This window comes from Symphalangus syndactylus, chromosome 2 (assembly GCF_028878055.3).
Source record: "Symphalangus syndactylus isolate Jambi chromosome 2, NHGRI_mSymSyn1-v2.1_pri, whole genome shotgun sequence".
NCBI classification, from domain to species: Eukaryota; Metazoa; Chordata; class Mammalia; order Primates; family Hylobatidae; genus Symphalangus; species Symphalangus syndactylus.
In genome coordinates this window covers 86,862,653-86,884,664 of record NC_072424.2, presented here as the reverse complement: position 1 = coordinate 86,884,664, position 22,012 = coordinate 86,862,653, and the positions used below count along the sequence as shown (strand labels likewise).

At 37.1% G+C, this 22,012-nt stretch overlaps 1 protein-coding gene and 1 non-coding gene across 4 annotated transcripts in view; both read left to right on the top strand.

The window, feature by feature from the left end:
• The window catches only part of SESN1 (sestrin 1), a 124,810-nt gene that overhangs the window by 27,316 nt on the left and 75,482 nt on the right, over positions 1 to 22,012 (top strand). The window lies entirely within an intron of this gene.
• LOC129477668 (U6 spliceosomal RNA) lies at positions 8,640 to 8,745 on the top strand. The gene has a single exon (XR_008655864.1). It is a non-coding gene; the product is annotated as a U6 spliceosomal RNA (small nuclear RNA).

The following is a 22,012-nucleotide window of genomic DNA, read 5'->3' as shown; positions in this document are numbered from 1 at the left end:
TAAATACCCTGACCTTCTTCTCCCTGTCCTCCAATTTGTTAGTGCCTCTCTATCATAAACCAAACAGTAAGGGTACCGTGATGATACAGTCCATAGTGGTGAGCATTTTGAAGCACAAAACAGGGTAGAGTAGGGCAGATACATAATTTGCAGGGGCAAATAGAACATATCCAGCATACCCGTATTGTGTCTGTTTCATGCTGTTTAGGAAGACATCTTGATGAGTGGATTGAGGCTGTGAAAAGAATAGTACTTGGGGCTGATATGGTAGGATAAGGCAGCAGCAAAAATAAATTGCTCTTGTGAATAGTCAAGGTGAGTGCAGTTGAGAGTCCTGAGGAAGTGTGTATAGGATTTGAGGACTCAAAACTAAGAGATGGAAGAGGAAAGACCGGAGAGAGGGAGAGGTAATAACACAAAGCTATAGCCATAAGAATGAGGCTCTGCCGATGAAATGGATCCCTTTGAAGAGCTTACATTCCTTTTTTGTTTTCTTTGAATTTGGAGGACGGTTGTCATATTTAGCATTCAGTTTTAGGGAATTTTCTCTCCTATTTTTACTATCTTTTACCTCCAAAATGCCCATAAAAGACTTCTATCCTTGATGACTGCACATTAATGATGCTCTGTGGAGTGACAGCAGGGCAGGCACTGTGCAGGAGGGTGTCATGGGAGCTCAGGGAAGTTGGTCATGGTGTGGAAGAGCTGCAGTGACAGTGATACAATCCCTTTGTGCCCAGATAGACTGGAGGCCTACAGATGGGGAGGGGAAGTTGTGGTGAGTGAGGAGGCATTGGGGTTCAAGCTGTTTTGTTGAACAGTAAGGGCTGGAGGATGGTGGGACATCCAGACTATAGGCTCTTGGAGTTATATACTCTTTTCCTCTTCAGAAAAGCAACCAGATTAAATTGTGTTAGAATGAAAGGTGAAAAGTATACATCTTGAAAGTAGGCCTGTCTGAGGAAACATAATTGATTTTGCGAATATTGCACCAGAAGAACTGGGGCCAAGGAGATAATAAGATGATGGTGGCTTTTTGCTTTTTTCCTCCAGATCTGAGAGTTTCTTTTGTATTCTGGCATCTGTTACTTCAAATGTGACTTACATTTGCTGTACTGTAAGTCTTCATTGACACTTGACCCAGGCAAATCCATTTTTCTCTACATAGTCTCTCTGAAACTTTTAAGCTTAGCACTGTCTTTCACTATTGCAGCATGTTTCTTTTTGGGATGGTCATTATTTCTTCTCTTTTAAAAATAATATCCATTTGTATCTGTTGGTTATTCAAGTGGTATGGGTGTGTCCACCATTTGAGGGATCTTCATGAGCCTCTTTTTTCTACTTCATATCACACATACCTGAAAACAGAAGACTATAGTTGACTTGTTCAGTTTCATCTTATTTTTATTAAAATTTAAATGCCATCACATGATCTTAGTGCCGTGATACATGTCTGGATCTTGATTATTTGAATTGGTCGATATTTCTTAAGGGAAATAGAGTAGACCCACATATAATTCCCGTCTACTTTCTTTTTCATTTTATCCCAGAGGGATCCACATTCCTTACTTACCCTAACTCACTGCAGGGAGACAAAGAGAAATAATAGCCCTCTTCCCCTACTGCTCCAATAAAAATTACAACAAATCATAGTGACTTTAAAAAAAAAAAAAAAAGAAACAGCAAACCTTCGTGATTTAAAAATAAGCAAGCTTATGTTTTGCTTCTTCCCCTGTGAGGAAGCTACAGCAAAGGCTCTAGGGAAAGAGAGTTTGGTAGAAATCACAAGTTTGCGTATTTTTGTTTTAGTTTACAGACATATTATTAAGCCAAAAATCAAGATACAGGATCTAACAAAGGCTTTTTATTACCTGTCAATATATATATTAGTTGGAAATAATTAATTTGAATATAGAACCAGGAACTATTGTATTAGTTTCATAATTTTACCTTTCACTGAGGATGGATAGTAGTGATTCTTTTATCCCTCTTAAACTTGCCTCTTTCAAGATTTAAGGGGTGATCTTATTCTTAGTTTAGGCTCTTATCTTACATTAGACGAAAAGGAGTTCTAACTTTGTAAAATACCTTCAATGTATTGGTTTTAGATTCTAATTATAGATAGTATCTTCTATTGTAATAGAGAAAAGGTATAGTAATAATTTCAATATTTTAAAGTAATATTAAAGTAATTTAATATTTTAAAGAATAATTTTTTTATATTTTAATAAGGGGTCAGTATTTTAAGACACCAAGAATATTACAATCACATATGTCAGAAAGACAAATGTGTGATCCAGGGTCTTTTCTACACCTGAACACACATTTATCTTATTTTTTGGCCTGCAACCTTGTCCTTATTACAATGGCCCAATATCTTGCTTTTCTTTGTTTTTTTTTTTGTTTTTTTTTTTGTTGTTGTTGTTGTTGTTGAAACGGAGTCTTGCTCTGTCACCCAGGCTGGAGTGCAGTGGCGCGATCTCGGCTCACTGCTAGCTCCGCCTCCCGGGTTCACACCATTCTCCTGCCTCAGCCTCTCTGAGTAGCTGGGACTACAGATGCCCGCCACCACGCCCGGCTAATTTTTTGTATTTTTAGTAGAGACGGGGTTTCACCGTGGTCTCAATCTCCTGACCTCATGATCCGCCTGCCTCGGCCTCCCAAAGTGCTGGGATTACAAGCGTGAGCCACCGCGCCCGGCCTCTGTTTGTTTTTTAATCCTCTAGTCATACTGTTACACATTTGAAGCTATTTAAGAAAGAAAAATGACTCTGCTTCAGAGTTTCCTCCCTATGTCTTCATGATCAAATAGAAAGGAATGTGTGAGTGGGACAATCAGGTGATTTTTAAAACCAAGTGAATTTATATTTTAGTTATTTCAATCACAGTGAATTGTTACTTCTTTTAATATTGGAAAAATAAAAAGAAACAAATCTCTGAAAATTGAATGAGTAAATGGAAACAGGAAAAGAAGAAACTAAACAACAATAGTTATAAATCTAAGAAGCATCATAATAATAGTATTGGGGAAAATAATATTTTTTTATAAACCTGTAAGAACACTGATAGTGATAATGATTCTCAGATATGCCTATAGTTAAGGAAAATATATGCTTATAAAGGTTATGATAATAGATGTGAAAATGGGAAATAATAGGAATAGAGAACTGAAAAGAGTTAATGGGCTATTAAATTCGGGAACTTAAGGAGAGAGAGATTGAAAATAAGTGCAAAATTTTGCAATTCAAATAGCACAATTTCTTATGTGACAGGTAACCTATGTTACATACTTGATGAGGAAAACAAGAGGACACAGTACTATTCTTGATAACTTTTTTAAATTGTCACAGTATGTAATATGAAGACATTTAGGCAACTATAGGGTGTAGAAAGTAAAACAGAGGACTGGTTATTGTTGCTGTTGTTGCTGTTTTGCCTCTGTTACATATGTAGAGATTGCTAAATTGTTACTAGTTTATCACCACACAGATTTTGCCAACCTGAAAGTATACTCTTAGCGATATAGACTTGTTTATATTTCATATACTCTATGCTTGCTATCCCTCCCTCACTCCCTCCCTCCCTCCCTTCCTTCCTCCCTTCCTTCATCTTTCTGTCTCTCCCTCTCTCTCTCTCTCTCTCTCCCTCCCACCCACCCTCCGTCTTTCCTTCTCCCTCTCCCCCACTCCACCTCTCTCTTCTCTCCTCTCCTCCCCTCTCTTCTTTCATTTGATATTTTTTATGTCCCATGTTTTGATTTGGTGATTGATGATGAACTGTGGCTTTCAGATTTTCCTTTTGTTCTAAAGTACATACTGTCCTAAATCATTTTCTATTTTGGTGTTAATTAGTACATCATTGGGCAGAGTATTGTCTAGGTAGCTGAATCTATGATGCTTTGGGGCTAAATACACTATTTTCCATTATAGCCTGATATGTGGACTAGGTCACCTTTAGATTTATTGACTCTGAGCTAACTCTGGAGTCATCTATAAACCTTTATTTATCATCTTGGCATATAATCAAGAATATAAGGGTATAGCTGTTTGAAGATTTGAATGATCATAGCCTGTAGGAGAAAAAGGGGGCAGTGGGGGAAATTCTAGAAGTTGACAGATATCAATCAAGCCAGTTTAGTGACAAGGCTAAATACCAGTTCACTAAGATTCTAAGACTATTTCATGATGATTTTACCATTCATTGTTAATTTCCATGTCATGAATTTCAGTTCTTTAGATCCAAAATTATATACATGGCTGAATTTTATTTTTTCTATGTAATTCAGCATTGATATGGGTAAAGTAAAAGGCTACAAGTTGGGGTAAAATAAATGAAAATCTAATTTTTTTTAGTTTTTTTGGCTTTTTTCTTTTTTTTTAAAGGGTAACTATTTTCAGACATTTTTGGGTACCAGACAACTTGTAGAAGGTATTTTTCTTCTTTTGAAATGCGTTAACTTCACAATATATAATGAATAGCTTTGTATGTAAATGGTTAAAACTCCCCTGGTGAGGAATTTATAGATTGAGTAGAAAGACAATCAAATTAAAAGATGGTAACACAGACGTATCTGAATCAGAGTATCATCAAAAGCTTAAAAGCAAAAGGATCAGCAAGGGTACATAGGAAAATGCAAAGGGGAAATAGCAGTAATCACAGCATTAATCTCAGAGAAGACCTCAGGATTCAAGGATTAGGCAAAACTGGTCTTCATTGGCAAGATAGTGAGTTCTCAGTCGGGATGAGCAGACAGTTCCCCAGCTGTGGTTCCCTAAATTTTGATTGCTCTGTCTCCATGAACATTTCCACATCATCTCTATCCCTTCTGGTCCCACCACTGTAATTGAGTTGCCTACTGGATATGGCTCATGGAAAATTTGGGGCAAGTCATTGGTCTGTGCAGCCTGCTGGCCTTCCCCCCAACCCCCTGCCCGAGGGCAGGCTTCCTCTGTTTTCTCGTGTGCTCCCTCCTACCACCCCACCCTCCTACTTATTTCTCTTTAAACAGTTATACCTGAGCCCATGTTGGCAGTTTCCTTCTCCTCTTCTATCTAATATAGAGATGTGTCTCTACCCTGGCTGACAGACATATTCATGCTCCCCTCTTAGGCCAGAAGCTTGCCCCACCTCTACAGGGTGACTCCTGGGACTCGGACAGGGCAGTGACCAAGGTCTGTTTCTCTCTGCAGGAAGGCTTTATCATCCATTCGTTTGGTATACTTTCAGACATCTCGTTTTCTCTCAGACCAACTATGAAGTGTGTTTCAAACTTTGCAGATGCAGTCGTATATCTACCTTCATTACAGCAGTCCCACCTTATCGATGGTTTCACTTTCCTCGCTTTCACTTAGCAGCAGTACAGTATAATGAGGTATTTTAAAGAGAGAGACCACATTCACATAAATCTTTATTATAGTATATTCCTATAATTATTTTATTGTTACTTAGTGTTTTTAATTTCTTACTGGGCCTAATTTCTAAATTAAACTTTATCATAGCTATGTATGTATAAGAGAAAACACAGTACATAGGGGGTTCAGTACTACTTGTGGTTTCACACATTTATGGGGGTCTTGGAATGTGTACCCCACAGATACCAGGGGACTACTGTGTATGAATTCATGTGGCAATACAGCTATTTCTCTGTCTCTCTCTTTCACAGGCACACACCATCTTAAAATTTTTATATATGACTTCTCATAGTGTTTTCATTAAAGATAAATGCTTTTACATGGCCTCACGTAATTTATCATCCAAACTGGGACACTGTGAGAGAAGGGATTACACCAAGTCAACAGGAGTAAGCCAAGTTGAATAGTCAGCCTCCCTGCAAGGCCCTCCGTGGTCTGGCTGTTGAACTTGGCAGCCTCATCTTGCAACGTGCTCTTCCTCGCTCTGTGTGCCTCAGACTCACGGGCCCTCTTTGCTTACTGCTTACTTTTGCTCGAAAGCCTTTGATATGCTTTTTCCTCTACCTGGACAGAGCTTTGCCTCTGCTCTCTTATTCACCTAATAAACTCCCCTTGTTCATTTTTCAGATTTCTCTCAATTCTAACTTCCTCAAGAATGCCTTCCAGGCTGGGCGTGGTGGCTCATGCCTGTAGTCCCAGCTACCTGGGAGGCTGAGGCAGGAGGATCGCTTTAGACTAGGAGTTCAAGGCTGCAGTGAGCCGTGACTGTACCACTGCACTCCAGTCTGGGTGCCAGAGTAAGACCCTGTCTCTAAAAAAGAAAGCCTTCTAGGGCTTCCCTAACTTGATCCATTCTCTCTCATTATTCCTCAGAGCACAATCTTTTATCATGTTTAGTTAATTCTTGGATTAATTTCTGTCCTCCACTAAAGTGAGGTTTAATGTGGGTAGAGACCATATCAGGGTTTTCTCATCATTTATTTTTTCACCACTCATTAGGCACATAGTAAAAACTAAATAAATATTTGTTAGATTAATTAATATTTTTTTGAGACAGGATCTCGCTCTCTTGCCCAGGTTGGAGTGTAGTGGTGCGCTCTCAGCTCACTGCAACCTCTGCCTCCTGGGCTCAAGCCATCTTCCCACCTCGGCCTCCCGAGGAGCTAGGACTACAGGTGTATGCCACCATGCCTGGCTAATTTTTGTATTTTTAGTAGAGACGGGGTTTCACCATGTTGCCCAGGCTGGTCGCGAATTCCTGACCTCGAGCAATCCACCCACGTCCATCTCCCAGAGTGCTGGGATTACAGGTATGAGCCACCTCACCCAGCAGGTTAATTAATTTAAAAGAGGAAGGTGAAGATCAAGTTTATTGCATATCCCAAAATATTTAGGTAGAATTAATTCTGATAAATCCCCTTTAATTTTTGCTTAACATACATAGTACATTTTAAAATTATAACTGAAAGTGTTCAAAATTTAAAATTTTATTTTACATGTTATACACAAATAGAAAATGTCTACACATTAAATTTGTTGAAAAAAATTTTTTGATCAAGGCTGTTTTTTTCTTAGATAGCATGCCTGTTTATTATTTAGGTTTAATACATGGAATCAGATGTGGTTTCACAGATAATCTATATTAGTACATTGTTCTTTTTTCCTAAGGGAAATGTAAAATAAGAAACAACTTTTTGTTGCTTTAATTTTAGATTATGTACATTTTAAAGTCAGATATACAACTGAGTAATGAATAATATGTGTGAGATATTTCAAAAAGTAAAATGCATTTTTAAAGGAATTGTTAACTTTCTGAGTAGCAATTTAATCACAAATTAAATCAGGGTTCATATACATGTATTGATTTAACCATTTAAATGTATTTGATTTGAAATTGGTCTATCCTGATGCAAGGATTGGGAGGGGAGAATAGAAAGAGCAGTAGATACTTTTCCTGGAGACATTGAAAGTTGCCTGGCATAAATTTAACACAGAGAGAAGGAAGATTATGTCATTATTCCTGATTCCCTTGGTCATTCATCTTGTGGAGAACAATTGCTACATTCCAGTAACAAGTTTTCTGAGGCTTACTAATAGCTCCATGACACATTAAGTACTGATCTCATTTAATTATAATTTAAGTGAGATTAAATTATTCTATGTTAAGTAGAATCGAGCATCCCACAGATGCTGCACTAATTATAGTTATTGATGGCCTACTTTTTGTGACCTAAAAAGGTAAATGAGGGAGGGAATTGTCTTTGCCTTTGAGGAATTTTCCCTCTAAAATAGATTAGTTCACTGTCATTGCTGTTTATTTTCACCTAACACTTTTCTAGAATCTTTATAAAACTGCACAGTACTGAACTAATCAATAGAAAAGGCAGATGAATATTCTCCCAAAGGAAAAAACACTTGGCAGGTCAAATCAAGCATGTCAGATCTCTCTTCCCACTTCCAATTAGAAATTGTAAAGTTTTATAAACAAGTGCTTTAAGCAAAAGATGTGATCTGTGGATCAGGAATACATACACAAGACACTAATTTTAAAAGCTATTACATTTCTTAAAATACTTCTCTAAAAATTCTTTTAAATTTTTTAGAATCTATTCTAGAAAAAAAACTCAACAAATTATCCTTTGTTGATGTTTTATTTAGTGGTGTGGCTTTTTCCACAGATTAGATTGTTTACTCCTTAATATAAATGTGTGTGTGTGTGTGTGTGTGTGCACATGTGTGTACGTCTTTTTTGTTGTTTGTTATTGTTTGTTAATGTATGATTAACGGAGGCCTAGCTTTGGTGCTTTCAGACTGAGAACTAAAGGGATGATTTGTAGAAAACCAAAGTAGGTCAAAGAATACCATGGTGTAGCAAAGGGGAAGTCCCTGCGTTTAGTCACATTGTCTTGCCTCTGGTGGAGTTCACTTTCATCGTTACAGTGTAGGCCTGTCTTCCTGTGAGTGGAAGAAATCGTCAAATTGCAGAAGAGTCTTGGGAATATTATCATAAGTAACTTTTTAAAACAATATGTTATTGTAAGTTATTGGGAGGGCCAGTAGGGGCAGCAAAGGAAAAATAAAAAGTAGAACTGAATTTATCCCTAAATTAATTTCACAGATCAAAAGCAAAAATATGCATGAATATGACAGCTTCTCTAAGTATGATGTAAGGAGTACTTTGTGGGTCTCTGTGGGATGGGAACTAGCATTTCAAATTTTGCCCGCCTTGTGCTTGCTTCAGCAACACATATGCCAAAGTTGGAATGATACAGAGAAAATTAGCATGCCCCTGCACAAGAATGACATGCAAATTTGTAAAGCATTCCATATTTAAAAATAAAAATACAAACAAAATTCTGCCCTCTTATTCTGCTTTTTTTATGTATAGCCATTATGGAAGTGACCATGTTTTGAAATCAAGGAGCTGTTCCAGGCTTTAGCAATCCATGTCATGTTAGTTCTGAAAATATGTAACTGAATAAACATTAAAAGAAAACCTACTGATTGTTGCAGTAGCAACTATCACACTTTTATGAAACACCATTTTGTGTCTGCTTGGCTATGATTAAGCAGTACTATTAGAATCCAGGAATGTACTCTGGCTAGCTTCAAAGATCTTAGACTGTTTTTTACATCTCAAAGTTAAAATGAATTTCTCTTAAAATTAAATTTTAAGAAATAGCTTCCTCAGGTTGGTTAAATGTTAAGAAGTTATCTGTAAATTATATATGTGTGTGTCTGTGTATATATATATATGAAGTGATATATATGGAGTTACATAAATTTTGAAAAACTTCATTTTAAATATGGTGTTTCCTCAAATATAGTATACTTGATATTTTGGATTATGTTATCTCTTACAGCAGAAGGTTTATTCTCTGACTAAATTTCCTTTCTTTAGGAACCCCCCACCCACCCTTTATAAGGGCAAGACACCCGTGAGAATATTCAGCCTTTTAGCCCAGAGTTTTACTGAAGTTATTTTCTATTCTTGTATTTTCCAAGAATTGCTGACAACTTAAAAAGCTATCATACGAGTGAACACCAGTTGCCTAGATTGTTTGATGATTTTGGTCAAGTGTGGATCGGGATTTCGTCATTTTTCTTCCTCTTCTGGGCTGCATTGCTTCTATCTCTGAGCAATTGTACACTTGGAAAGAAAAAACAAAGCAAGGTCACTAGATCTAAATTACTTTTACTTCTGTGCCAAATGAAACTTTTCTTCTGTTATGTGTTACAATGTTTGGCATCTTTTGGCATCTAGAGAGAGATAAGCAGTTAGGAGGAGAATGTGGGATTGTTTAGGAGAGATTTTTCTGAGCTGAACTCTCACTTTTTCTGTACAGTTACACATCACCTAATGATGGACATACGTTCTGAGAAATGTCATTCGGCAATTTTGTCATTGGGCAAACATCACAGAGTGTACTTACACAAACCTAGATGGTATAGCCTCCTGCACACCTAGGCTATATGGTATAACCTAGTGTTCCTAGGCTACAAACCTGTATAGCATGTTACCGTACTGAATACACACTGGCAGTTGTAACACAGTGGTAATTATTTGTATATCTATATCTAAGCCTGGGCAGCATGGTAAAACCCCATCTCTACAAAAATACAAAAATTAGTCCTGTGTGGTGGTGTGTGCCTATAGATCCAGCTACTTGGGAGGTTAAGGTGGGAGGATCACTTGAACTCAGGAGGTCAAGGCTGCAGTGAGCCGTGATCATGCCACTGCACTCCAGCCTAGGCAACAGAGCGAGGCCCTGCCTCAAAAAATTAATTAATTAATTAATATATCTAAATATAGGAAAGGTATAATTAAAAAAAATTACTGTACAATATTAGGGGACCCTGTTGTATATGCAGTACATCATTGACTGAAACATCATTATGTGTTACATGATTGAACCTCATCTAGAGACAGCCACTTCCTTCTCTTGGGCTGAAACATGTTCCTGGAATTCATATGATAAAGCAGGTTATCATCAAGAGAAACTCATTTTCCTATGGATTATATGATCCAGCAGCTTGGAATACATTTCTGAATTCTTTGTGTTTTGGGGTGTAGCTGAATGAAGTTTTTAGTATGTCAAAGGGAGACATGTTTTAAGAAGTAGGCATTCTACTAAAAGTATTGTAATTGCTTGCTGAATGAAGGGGATAATCCTTGCCCACTGCCTTTAAATACTAGGAGTTCCTGCAGGACAGCCTGAATATTTTTTCTGGATCATGAAATGAACAACTGGGTTCCAGAAGATAAGAGAAGTATGAACTTCTGAGCAGAGGCAGATCCTTGAATAAGAGGAGCCTTTCTTTAGAAACAGTAATTGAGTTTTGGGAATTGTTGAGTATGTCAGTCCGGAATGTGTTTGGCTGCAAATAACAAAAAACCCTACTATGTCGTATAAACAGATAGGGGTCTGCCTCCACAAGAAGTGTTAATTAGGCAGTCCAGAGCTGGTGTGATGTTCAACTACGTTAATAAAAGCCCTCTGCCATCCTTAGAATGTGATTTGTATCAAGGTTGTAAAAAGGCTGTTGTACCTTCAGGCATCACTATATTTCTGGCATCTATTGTTGTGTAACAAAATTACCCTAAAACATACCAGATCAAAACAATAAATATTAATTATCTCACATAGTTTCTGAGGGTTGAAAATTCAGGAATGGCTTAGCTGGGAGGTTCTGGCTCAGGGTCCCTTATGAGGTGGCAGTCAAGATACCAGCTGGGGCTGCAGTCCTCTGAAGGCTTGTTTGAGCTGGAGATCTGCTTTCTAAACTAACTCACATGACTGTCAGCAGGAGAATTCAGTTCCTTACCACAGGAATCTCTCTACAGGGTTCAAGGCATGGCAGTGGGCTTCTCTCAGAGCAGATGATCTGAGACAGTGGAGAGGGTCTAGAGTGTGTGTGTCAGGGGAGGGAGAGGACAGATGGAGACAAGAACAAGATGGAAGTTGCAATGTCTTTTATAACCTAATCTTGGAAGTGAGCTATCACTCTTGCCATATTCTTTGGTCACAGAACCCTGATACAGTATGGGAAGGGACTATACAAGGATGTAGTCCCTTCAGGAGGCAGGCATCATTGGGAACCATCTTGTAAGCTGCCTCCTACACATCACAAATATATAGGACACAGTGAGAAGGAAAGGAAAGAGACAGTGCTAGCAGACTTCTGTTTGTATCTCATTGGTGATAACTGTGTAACATAGCTTCTCAGGGGAGGCTGGGAAGTCAAATGTTTAACTTTCATAGCCTCTGTAGTAGAGACAGGCAGAAGGAAGTTGGAAATGGAACTTGGGTTAGCCTGCTGTCCATTTTCTGCCACTACCAGGGCATTTGATGACAGTAACTACTTTTAATTTGCCTGTATTGCCTGTTCGTAGAGTTAATGATGCATCTTGTAGGAGATTAGGAGTAGCCCAGAAAATTGCTTTTTATTGTTGTTGTTTTTCCAAAACAAAGTCTTGCTCTGTCACCCAGGCTGGAGTGCAGTGGCACGATCATGGCTCACAGCAGCCTCAACCTCCTAGGCACAGGTTATCCTCCTGTCTCACCCTCCCAAGTAGCTGGGAAAGGCGTACGCTACCATGCCTTGCTAATTTTTAAATTATTTGTAAAGATGAGGTCTCCCTATGTTGCTCAGGCTGGTCTCAAACTCCTGGGCTCAAGCAATCTTCCTGCCTTGGCCTCCCAAAGTGTTGGAATTACAGGCATGAGCCACTGTACCCAGTGAAAATTACTTTTTTTAAAGTGTGGTGGTTTCTCTAGTTGTTTTAGAAATAAAGTTCTTACTGGCACCTAGCTAACAGAAATAGCTTAAATTGTGAATCATAAGTAGTTTGTTGTGAGGAAATTTTAGGTTACTTTCTCCTTTGTATTCTTCTACATTTGTTTGCATAAAATATTTACGCAGTAAAAATTCTGAAATCTACAACTATACCCAATGCCTATGTTTTCAGATCTAAAAAGAAAAATTCTTCCCAACCACAAACATATTGAGTAACTACCATATATCATGGACAATTAGTATAGATCTTACACAATTTTTGGAAATTTAAAAATAATCTCTGTTAGGCACTATTTTACTTAGTGATAATTTTTTTGTAATGGTTACTAGACTTTTGTGAACCATATTGTTGGTTGAAATAACCATTCTGGTTTTCTTTTCTTTTTTTTTTTTTTTGAGATGGAGTCTCTCTCTGTTGCCCAGGCTGGAGTGCAGTGGCACGATCTAGACTCACTGCAACCTCCGCCTCCCAGGTTCAAGCAGTTCTCTGCCTCAGCCTCCTGAGTAGCTGGGATTACAGGCGCCTGCCATCACACCCGGCTAATTTTTTGGTATTTTTAGTAGAGACAGGGTTTCACCATCTTGGCTGGGCTGATGTTGAACTCCTGGCCTCGTGATCCACCCACCTCAGCCCCTCAAAGGGCTGGGATTACAAGTATGAGCCACTGCACCCAGCCACCATTCTGTTTATTATATATTCTTTCATTAGTTAATAGCAAACTACATTTCTGAAAAATACCACACAACTTGAAAACAAGAAAGTAGAGTCTGAAAAACTAGGGACCCAAGAAGGATTGGAGAGGAAAGTGAAGGGAGTTAGATGCAAAAAATAAATTGAAGGGAGATAAGGACCAGGGTTATCCTACCCTCCCTTTCCTCTTTTCACCCAGTGACCAGGTAGAAAGAGGATTCTGTCTTCAGGAAGGAGAAGCACGTAGCTATTAGCAGGTAGAGGTGAGGATTAGAACCTTGTGTGAGCAGATGTCATGCCTCAAAAATATATCCATATGTTTCGGACAAAAGGCTGGTTCCATAAATATACTGGAACAACTGTTCACCTTCTTGGAGAAAAGTATGAAGTTTGGACCTACCTCATACTAACAAATAGAGCTGCTATTTAATTTGACCCTAAGTTAGGGAAGGTCTTTTAAAGCATAACAGCAAGCGAAGAAAGCTTTAATGGAAAAGATAGTTTTGATTGCATAAAAATTAAGTACATCAAAAAGTACCTTAAATTTAAAATATAAACTACAAGTTGGAAAAATGAGTTGTATCATGTATGAAAAATGTTAATATTATTAATGTACAAAGAAGCTCATAAAATCATAAGAAAAAGCAAAAGACAAAAATAGAAAAATGGATGTTGTAAATAAAAATTTTGAACAAGTGTGCCAAAAAGCTCAACTTCACAATGACAGAAGAAATTTTTTGAGAGACTGTTTTTTTTTGTGCCTACTATCTTAGTAGATTGTCTTTCAGGAGATAATTCTCGTGTAGGTCAGGATGTTATAAAATGAGCTTTCTTATACACTGCTTATAGACATGTAAATTGGTGTAACATAATTTTATCTTTTTATCAGTAATTCCACTTAGGGCAAAAATAATATTTCTTCACAATAGAGCTCTAAAGGAATTCTTTACTGTATTTTTTAAGGATTATAAAAAATTGGGTATAAAAATATCTTTTCACCTTTAGACTGTATCACTCTCTTCTGTTAAACTGAGAAAATTAATGAACTTGTTTTTTCCTTCCTCTTACCTCCTATTTTTGTTAGTCAAGTTATTATTTTAATATTCTTAAGATTTATGACATTTAAGTTCTATTCCATCATCATAACTTTCAGAGTTAGTCTTAGTTTCTATATTTAAGAAAATTTGTTGTTCATCATTGGTATAAATAATCGGCAGAAAATTAAATTGACAATTACTTAGATCTATGTTCGGGGAATTTTTCCCAGATCTCCCCCCAAAAAATTAAGAAAAAACGGAAAGAAATATCTTGCCAATAATATTAAAAATATTTAAAAATTGACAAGGGAAAAACTGGGGCAAGAAGTAATTCCAAAATAAAGATGAAAACTACTAAAATTGCACAAAGTAAATGTAATTGCCCAGACCCAGAAAGAAAACCCAAGCCTCTGTTAAATTTGTCTACATTTGGTTTATTTTAAAGGGTATTTAAAAGCTACCACTTTTTAAATTCCTGAAGTATGCATACTTATTAATACAGATATGATAGGTCCTAGAAAATATTTTCAAAACTGAGCGAGTGTTCATCCTTCTAGTTCTTGCTTCATGAGATCCAACCTTTATGAATTTTCTTTCCCTTAAGTGTTTGAATTTCAAATAAAAGCAGTGAAAGCATCTAATGCCTTCTCATTGCATTTAGGAATGCCAGAGTCCTTCATGTGGCCCATGAGGGCTTTCACTGGCCCAGCCTCATCTCCCAGTCTCATCTCCATATTTCCCGTTGCTCTCTGTGTCCTTACTTAGTTCACTGGCTTTGTTGCTGCTGTTGTTCCCACTTTAATTTATAGCAGTCTCTCCTATCTTGGGGCTTTCTCATGTTTCTCAGTCTGCATGGAATGCTCTCTCTTCCTCTCCCCCACACCATGCTTTATTAACACCCCCTTATCCTTTATATATTAGTATAATTGTCAGTTATGCAGGGAAGTGGGATATGTGGCATATGACTTAAGCACTCTGTTGTCTTACTGTCTGGGTTTTCATCCCAGTTCATTATTTACTGGCTGTATAATCTTAAGATATTTGACTTATCTCTGAGCTCCAATTTCTTTATCTGTAAGGTGAGGGAAGATAATTCTTACTCATAAGATGCTGTGATCATTAAATAAGAAAATGAAAGAAGCCATATGTTTCCAACACAAGGCCTCACTAGCATTGAATGAAGTACTTCTTAAATGTTAGACAAAATTATTCCCAACCTACCTCCTACCCCCAATTCCCTGCTGTGCACACACTCGCGCACATATATATATATACACACACACACACACACACACACACCCCAGTCTAGAACAGCTCCTTTTATTGAATAGTGACGTATATGACCATATACCTCTTATTCCTAACATTTACAACTTTCAGTTAATTTATTGATTGTTTGATTAATGTCTGTCTCCCTTGACTAGATTATAAGCTCTATGGGGTAGCAGCTGTGTGGTTTTGCTCATCCTATTCTCAGTACTTAGTTTGGATTAAGTCAACAATAAATATTTGTCGAGTGTAGGGACAAATGAATGAACTAAAGGAATATTCTGTCTCCTCTCAAAACTGCACACTTAATGGTTGAAATGTTTCCTGTAGTATAGTTTTGCCTTTAAGCCTATAAATCACAAATTCAGTATCAATGACTAGAGAATAATGTACTGCCAGTAACTTATATAAAACCTGCTTGTCAATAGAAATTGTTTTCAGGCCTTTTGGAATGTTTAAATATAACATTTAAAAAGTATATAATGATACTCTCATTTTCAATAACATTGGGAAAGGATTACATTAAAACTTTAAGTGAACATTGAAGTCTAGATAAACTATTTTAAGTAATGTTTGATCTCAGCTGTCTAAAAATATACATAAGAAAGAGAACTGAAAGTAAATATACCAGTATGTTATAATAGCAGTGGCTTTCTTTGAGTGGTAAGACTATGATCAATTTTTATCATTTTGTATTTATGCTTATATATTTATATCAATATAGTTTTTACTTTTACAGTAAAACATTGCTTTATAATAATAAAAATTATCTTTAAATTTTTCTCAAATATTTCTGGAACTTATAGAGGGAAACTTCATTCATTCATTTATCTAATAATTATTTACTGAGCAACTACAAAGTGCCAGGCACTGTTTTAGCTAAGAGGATGAGATTATAATAAAATAAGCAACAGTTCCTTTCTTTGTTGAATTTTCATTTTGATGTATTTGCAGCTACCTGTCTGACTTTGGTTTGAAACTTACCTTCTACATCTGTCCTACTAAAAGTAATGGCAAAAACTATAATTACTTTTGCACCAACCTAATAAGCCATTGTTGTCTGCTGTGGTTTGAATGTGTCACTCCAAAATTTGGGTGCTGTCAATGTGATAGTATTAACAGATGGGGTCTTTAAGAGGTGATTAGGCCAGAGGGCTGCTCCTTCATCAGTGGAATTAAGGGCCTTATTAAAGAGGCTTCACACAGGGTTTGGCTAACTTGCCTTTGTTCGACTGTCTTCTGCCATGTAAGGAGATAGCAAGAAGGCCCTTATCAGACCAAATGCCAGCATCTTGACCCTAGACTTTCCAGCCTCCAGAACTGTGAGAGAAAACAAAACAAAACGAAAGATTTTTTAAATAAATTACCCAGTCTCAGGTATTCTGTTACAGTGGCAGAAAATGGAGTAAGACAATGTTACATTAATTTATCATTTTTATCTTGTATTCAATTACAGAAAAAAAGAAAACCAGTGACCACAATTTCCAAACTCTTTGTAATTCTACAAGCTTTTAAATGTTTTTCATACTTTAGAATCCCATCTTTGACCTCTAATGGTAAGCAAAAAGTTAATAAGAGGAGCCTATTTAAACATTCCTTAAAGGGTTATATTTTCTCCTTCAAAGAGTCCATTTATATAGTATTACTCACTAATATACAATGTTGCAGTTTGTTCAACTCCTTTTATGTTAAAAATACACAACTGATGTGTTACATTTTTCACTGAAGTAGCACCATTATTTGACTCAGTTTCAATGTTTGGGAAATAAACAGTTTTTAAAAATCCTTATAATATTCTGATCCTCTGTGAAATTTCATCACACCCTGCTGTTTTATAAAACCAATTTTAAAGCTACTGATCCAAAAGAAGTTTTAAACCATCGTGAAACTGATTTCTGAAATGAGTTTTTGTTTTTTTTTAAGAGATTTCCTGTTTGCTTCTGAAGTTAGTTTGCAAGTTAGTTGTTTAGAACTCAGGTTATATTTCTATGTCTAAGCAGCATTAATATTTGGTGATTAGCTTCAGGAATCAGTTCAAAAAATTGAACAACTTTAACCATAACAAACTTCCACTCACAATATTATTTCTATGGAGGTGGCTGAGGACCACATTTCCCCTACCTTAGCAGTAGAAGCTGTGTTTGTTCCTTCTCGCCTTCCCTTGCTAGGCTGGAACCTGGAGACCAGAAAGTAAGAATGGAAAGGAAGGGATGCTAGTGGTGGATGAGTGATTGTTGGCAGCAGTATTTTTTTAATTCCTTATGATTACTAAAAGAAGATAGCTCTCTTGGAAGGTTGTTGTTCCTATGGTCAGACTGGAAATCGGCTTTTGCCTTTAGGCTGAGAGACCTAAGGATTGTGTAAGTCTATTGATTTGGGAATGGGAGGGAACTTCTGCTGCCTGCCCATTTGTATAGATAGGTTATTTGAAAGTTAGAGACTGCTTTGATGTTTGCCTGCCTCTCTTAGAAAGCTAATTTCATCAGTCTTTCAGACCAGTCCAACTAATTTTTCCTCCTTCAATCAGTTTTATATATTTAAAGTCTATTTTTAATATTTAAAGACTTGCCATACTGTCTCCTTAGCAAGATGGAAAGTCTATGATTCACTATACATTAAAGTGACTTTTTTTTTTTTTTTTTTTTTTAACAATTTAAACAATAGTAATCTGTGTGTCTTTTCTAGGCTGGAGATGTGTTCTCTGCTTCTAGCCCCTGAATGTTTTGACTGCTACTTAATGGCGCTGTTGTAGACAGATGCCACCTTCAGCTGGTAGCACAATTGGTCAGTCTTTGAACAGCTCTGAGTTGGGCCAGTTATTGCTGTTTGGATATGTTTAGATTTGAAGTTCCTCCCTTCCGTTGTGAGTAGAGCAAGATTGTGTCATCCCATAAAACCTATTGAAAAGTGAAAAAGTAGTCAAATCAGATGCCTATCCACCAGTTTGGCTTTTTCACTAAATTGGCCAGTATTTTTACTTCATATACAGAGTTTTAAAAATCAGTTGTTGTTGTTCCTTTACTTACAGCCTTTCCTTTGTTGTATTTTACAACACTGTTTTATAAATCTTCATTTTAAAATTTCTTTTAAAGCTGTTACCTATGTTTCAAACCAAAGTCAGACATGGAGATTTATTTACTTCCTCTTCTCTGGGTATTTATTTGTTTTGACATTTAATTCCCATGATGCAACTTTCTTGAGAATTTTTTAAAGAGGGTTTTTTGGTAAGTTAACTTCCTTTCAGTTCTATGTTATTAAAAAATACATATAAATATATATGTAATGATTTCAACATAATATATATTATACATCAATATTAGTAGATAATATATTAATATAAATATATGTCCCCTCTCCTTTTTTTTATTTTTTATTTTTTAACTGACACATAATATTTGTACATAATTATGGGGTACATAGTAGTGTTTCAATTACAATGTGCAGTGATCAGATCGGGATAATTAGCAAATCCATCATCTAAACAGTTATTTCTTTGTGTTGGAAATGTTCAATTTCCTCTCTTCTAGCTATTTGAAAATATATAATATTGTTAACTATAGTTATCCTACATTGCTATGGAACGCTAGAAGTTATTCTGCTTATCTAGCTATAATTTCGTATACTTTAGCAGATCTCTTCATGTTCCCCCCTTTCCCCCTACTCTTCCCAGCCTTTAGTAACCTCTCTTCTACCTTTTACTTCTATGAGATCAACTTTTTTTTTTTTTAGCTTTCACATATGAGTGAGAACGTATGATATTTAACTTTCTGTTCCTAGCTTATTTTACTTATCATAAATTCAGTTCCATCCATGTTGCTGTAAATGACAGGATTCCTTTTTTTATGGCTGAGTAGTATTCCACTGTGTGTATATAACACATTTTAAAAATCCATTCATCCTCTTTTTTTTGATACCAACTTTTCCTACTCTTATGTGCCAAGATGTTCTCAAAGCCTTGCAGAAATCATAGCTGTCATTTATTCATACATATGTTCTACAGGTGTTTGTTGAAAGCTAGCTCTGTACAAAGAAGCGTGCTAAGCAAAAAGGACAAAGATACTAAGTCCTAGAGAGACTTGCTGTTTAGTGGAGGAAACAGAGAAGGAAACCATTGTTATGTTTTAAGTACTCATCCTGTCACTTTTTATAGCTCTGAACTTCACACACTGGAGTATGATTACAGCTTGTGATATATGGCCATATCCCAAGGTATGCAGGAACACATAGAATAAATTGTGATGTATCTTCCTGGAATTTAGAATCGGGAATGGGAGGCAGGGATGAGGAAGAGATAGGTAATTTAACTGGTAAGTAATGAACAGCATTATTTTAGGTTAAAAATAAGCATAGCTATATTAGGGAATAAGATTTTAAAATTTGACATAAAAAATTCTCCTACTTGTGGCCATCTACCCACAGGTTTGTCACCATATTATCCCCTGTGGAAGGAGTTCACTCCTCTCAGAGGTTAGAGGTCCTCTGGGAAAGATTTTGTAGAGGCCCTTCTATCTGTTCTAATAAACCTGGTTGTGTTAAACGGAGAGGCTAGAGAAGGTGGCTGCCTTTTCAGAGCACAGCCTTGGTATTTCCTATGCAGTCACTACATTTTAACAGTAATCCTTTAAAAATACTTTCACTACTTTTGTTAACTAAACCCACGGTGCAATACTGTGGTGCAGATCTCAAGACAAGTAAACAAGGGAGGTGGAGGAATGAATGTCTCAGGAAGGTGGTTCCTCAAATTATTCACCTGTGGTAAACTGCCTGCACCACATACAAGCAGGGTCACTTGGAGATAGCTAAATGTTTATTGAGGCCTTTGTGATCTTGGAAGACAAAAGATTAAGGGAGGGCATTTGTGAAGGTCATTCTTCTTGTCACTGTTTCAGTGAATGTTGGCAGCAAAAATATTGCGTTAGATTTTTTTAAGCTTGTAAATGTAATATTTTTTACTTATGTTCCAAAGTATATGAATTATTGAAAGTGGAGGCATTAGTTTTTTATTTAGAGCAAAGGACAGAATACGCTTTTTTCAGTCCATACGGGTTCAAAATCAAATTCTTATTTTCAATCAGAGTCCTTCCATATCGTGCCTCACATTTATTTATTTCAGAAACATGTATTATCTACTCTGTGTAACATTCCATGCCAGACACTGGAGAAACAGATAAGGCAAAGGTCTCATTCTCAAGGAGCTCACAGACAGGTGGGCAAGATAAACAGGGAGTTATGGTATATACTGATAAGTGCCATGCAAGAGAATTCTGCAAAGGCTTTGGATGGTTGGGGATGAGGGGATATAGAAAGGGAGTAGTCAGCTTAAGCTCTGTAGAAGAGTAATGCCTTAGCTGGCTCTTGAAGCCTGACTAAGGAGAGGCCAGTCGAAGAAGTGAGAGATAAGGTGCTCTGGTCAGAGAGATTAGCATGTGCAAAAGTACAGAACCATGAGATTTACTGTGTTTGAAGAACTGTTAAGTAAGTTAAACTCAGTATCATTGGAGACATAGGCAGAGATGAAGTCTGAAATGGAATTATATGCCATGTGAAGAATCTGGATTTTATTTTGAAAGTTAGGGGGAACCTATCAAGGATTATGTCATCATCAGATCTGCATTTTGGAAAGACTTCCCCAGTGTAGAGAATAGGCTAGAAGGTGGCAAAGGCATTGAGAGAGAAAGGAGGCTATTGTTCTAATCGGGGAGAGACATGGTGAGGGACTGTTTTGATGGGGTTGGGAGTGAGGTTGAGGATAGGGGATAGATTTTACAGTTTCTAGGATGTAGAATATTCAGAACTTGACAAGAGGTTAGTAAGGGTGTCGGAGGAGCCTAGCTAGGCACAGACTTGCAGGTGTCTGCACTGGACAACTGGAGGTATAATGAGGCCTTCGTGGAGGTAGGGAATATAAGAGGTGGTAGCGTAGTGCAATGGGTTTGGGGAAGGTGACGAGTTCTGCATTTTTTTTTTTTTTTTTTTGAGATGGAGTCTCGCTCTTGTTACCTAGGCTGGAGTTCAGTGGCGCAATCTCAGCTCACCGCAACCTCCACCTCCCGGGTTCAATGATTCTCCTGCCTCAGCTGCCCGAGTAGCTGAGATTACAGGCATGCGCCACCACGCTCAGCTAATTTTGTATTTTTAGTAGAGATGGGGTTTCTTCTGTTGGTCAGGCTGGTCTCAAACTCCTGACCTCAGGTGATCTGCCCGCCTCTGCCTCCCAAAGTGCTGGAATTACAGGCGTGAGCCACTGCACCCAGCTGAGTTCAGCTTTTTATTTTTTATTTTTTGATTCGAGATGTCTGTGTGACATCAAGATTAAATATATTAGGTAGATAGAGAAATAGGCCTCAGATTCAGTAGAAAGGACTGAGATGTAATTACAGGTTTGGTCAGTGATGAAAGTGTGAGATCATTCAGGGTGATCTAGATCTAGATATTCTCATATGTTTTCTTCTAGATGTTTTTTAGTTTTATATGTTAAATTTAGGTCTGTGATCCATTTTGAGTTACTTTTTGTTAAGGGTATGAGGTTTATGTCTAGAGTCATTTTGTTTTCTTTCTTTTCTTTGCATATGGATGTCCTATTATTTCATCATTACTTGGTGGAAATACTATCCTTTCTCCATTGAATTGCCTGTACTCCCTTTTTTCTTTCTTTTTTTTTGATTTTTTAGGCAAGTTCTCACTCTGTCACCCAGGCTGGAGTGTGGTGGTGTGATCACGGCTCACTGTCCCGGTATCCTTGGCTCAGACAGCCCTCCTGTCTTAGCCTCCCAAGTAGCCGGGATCACCAGCATGTGCCACTATGC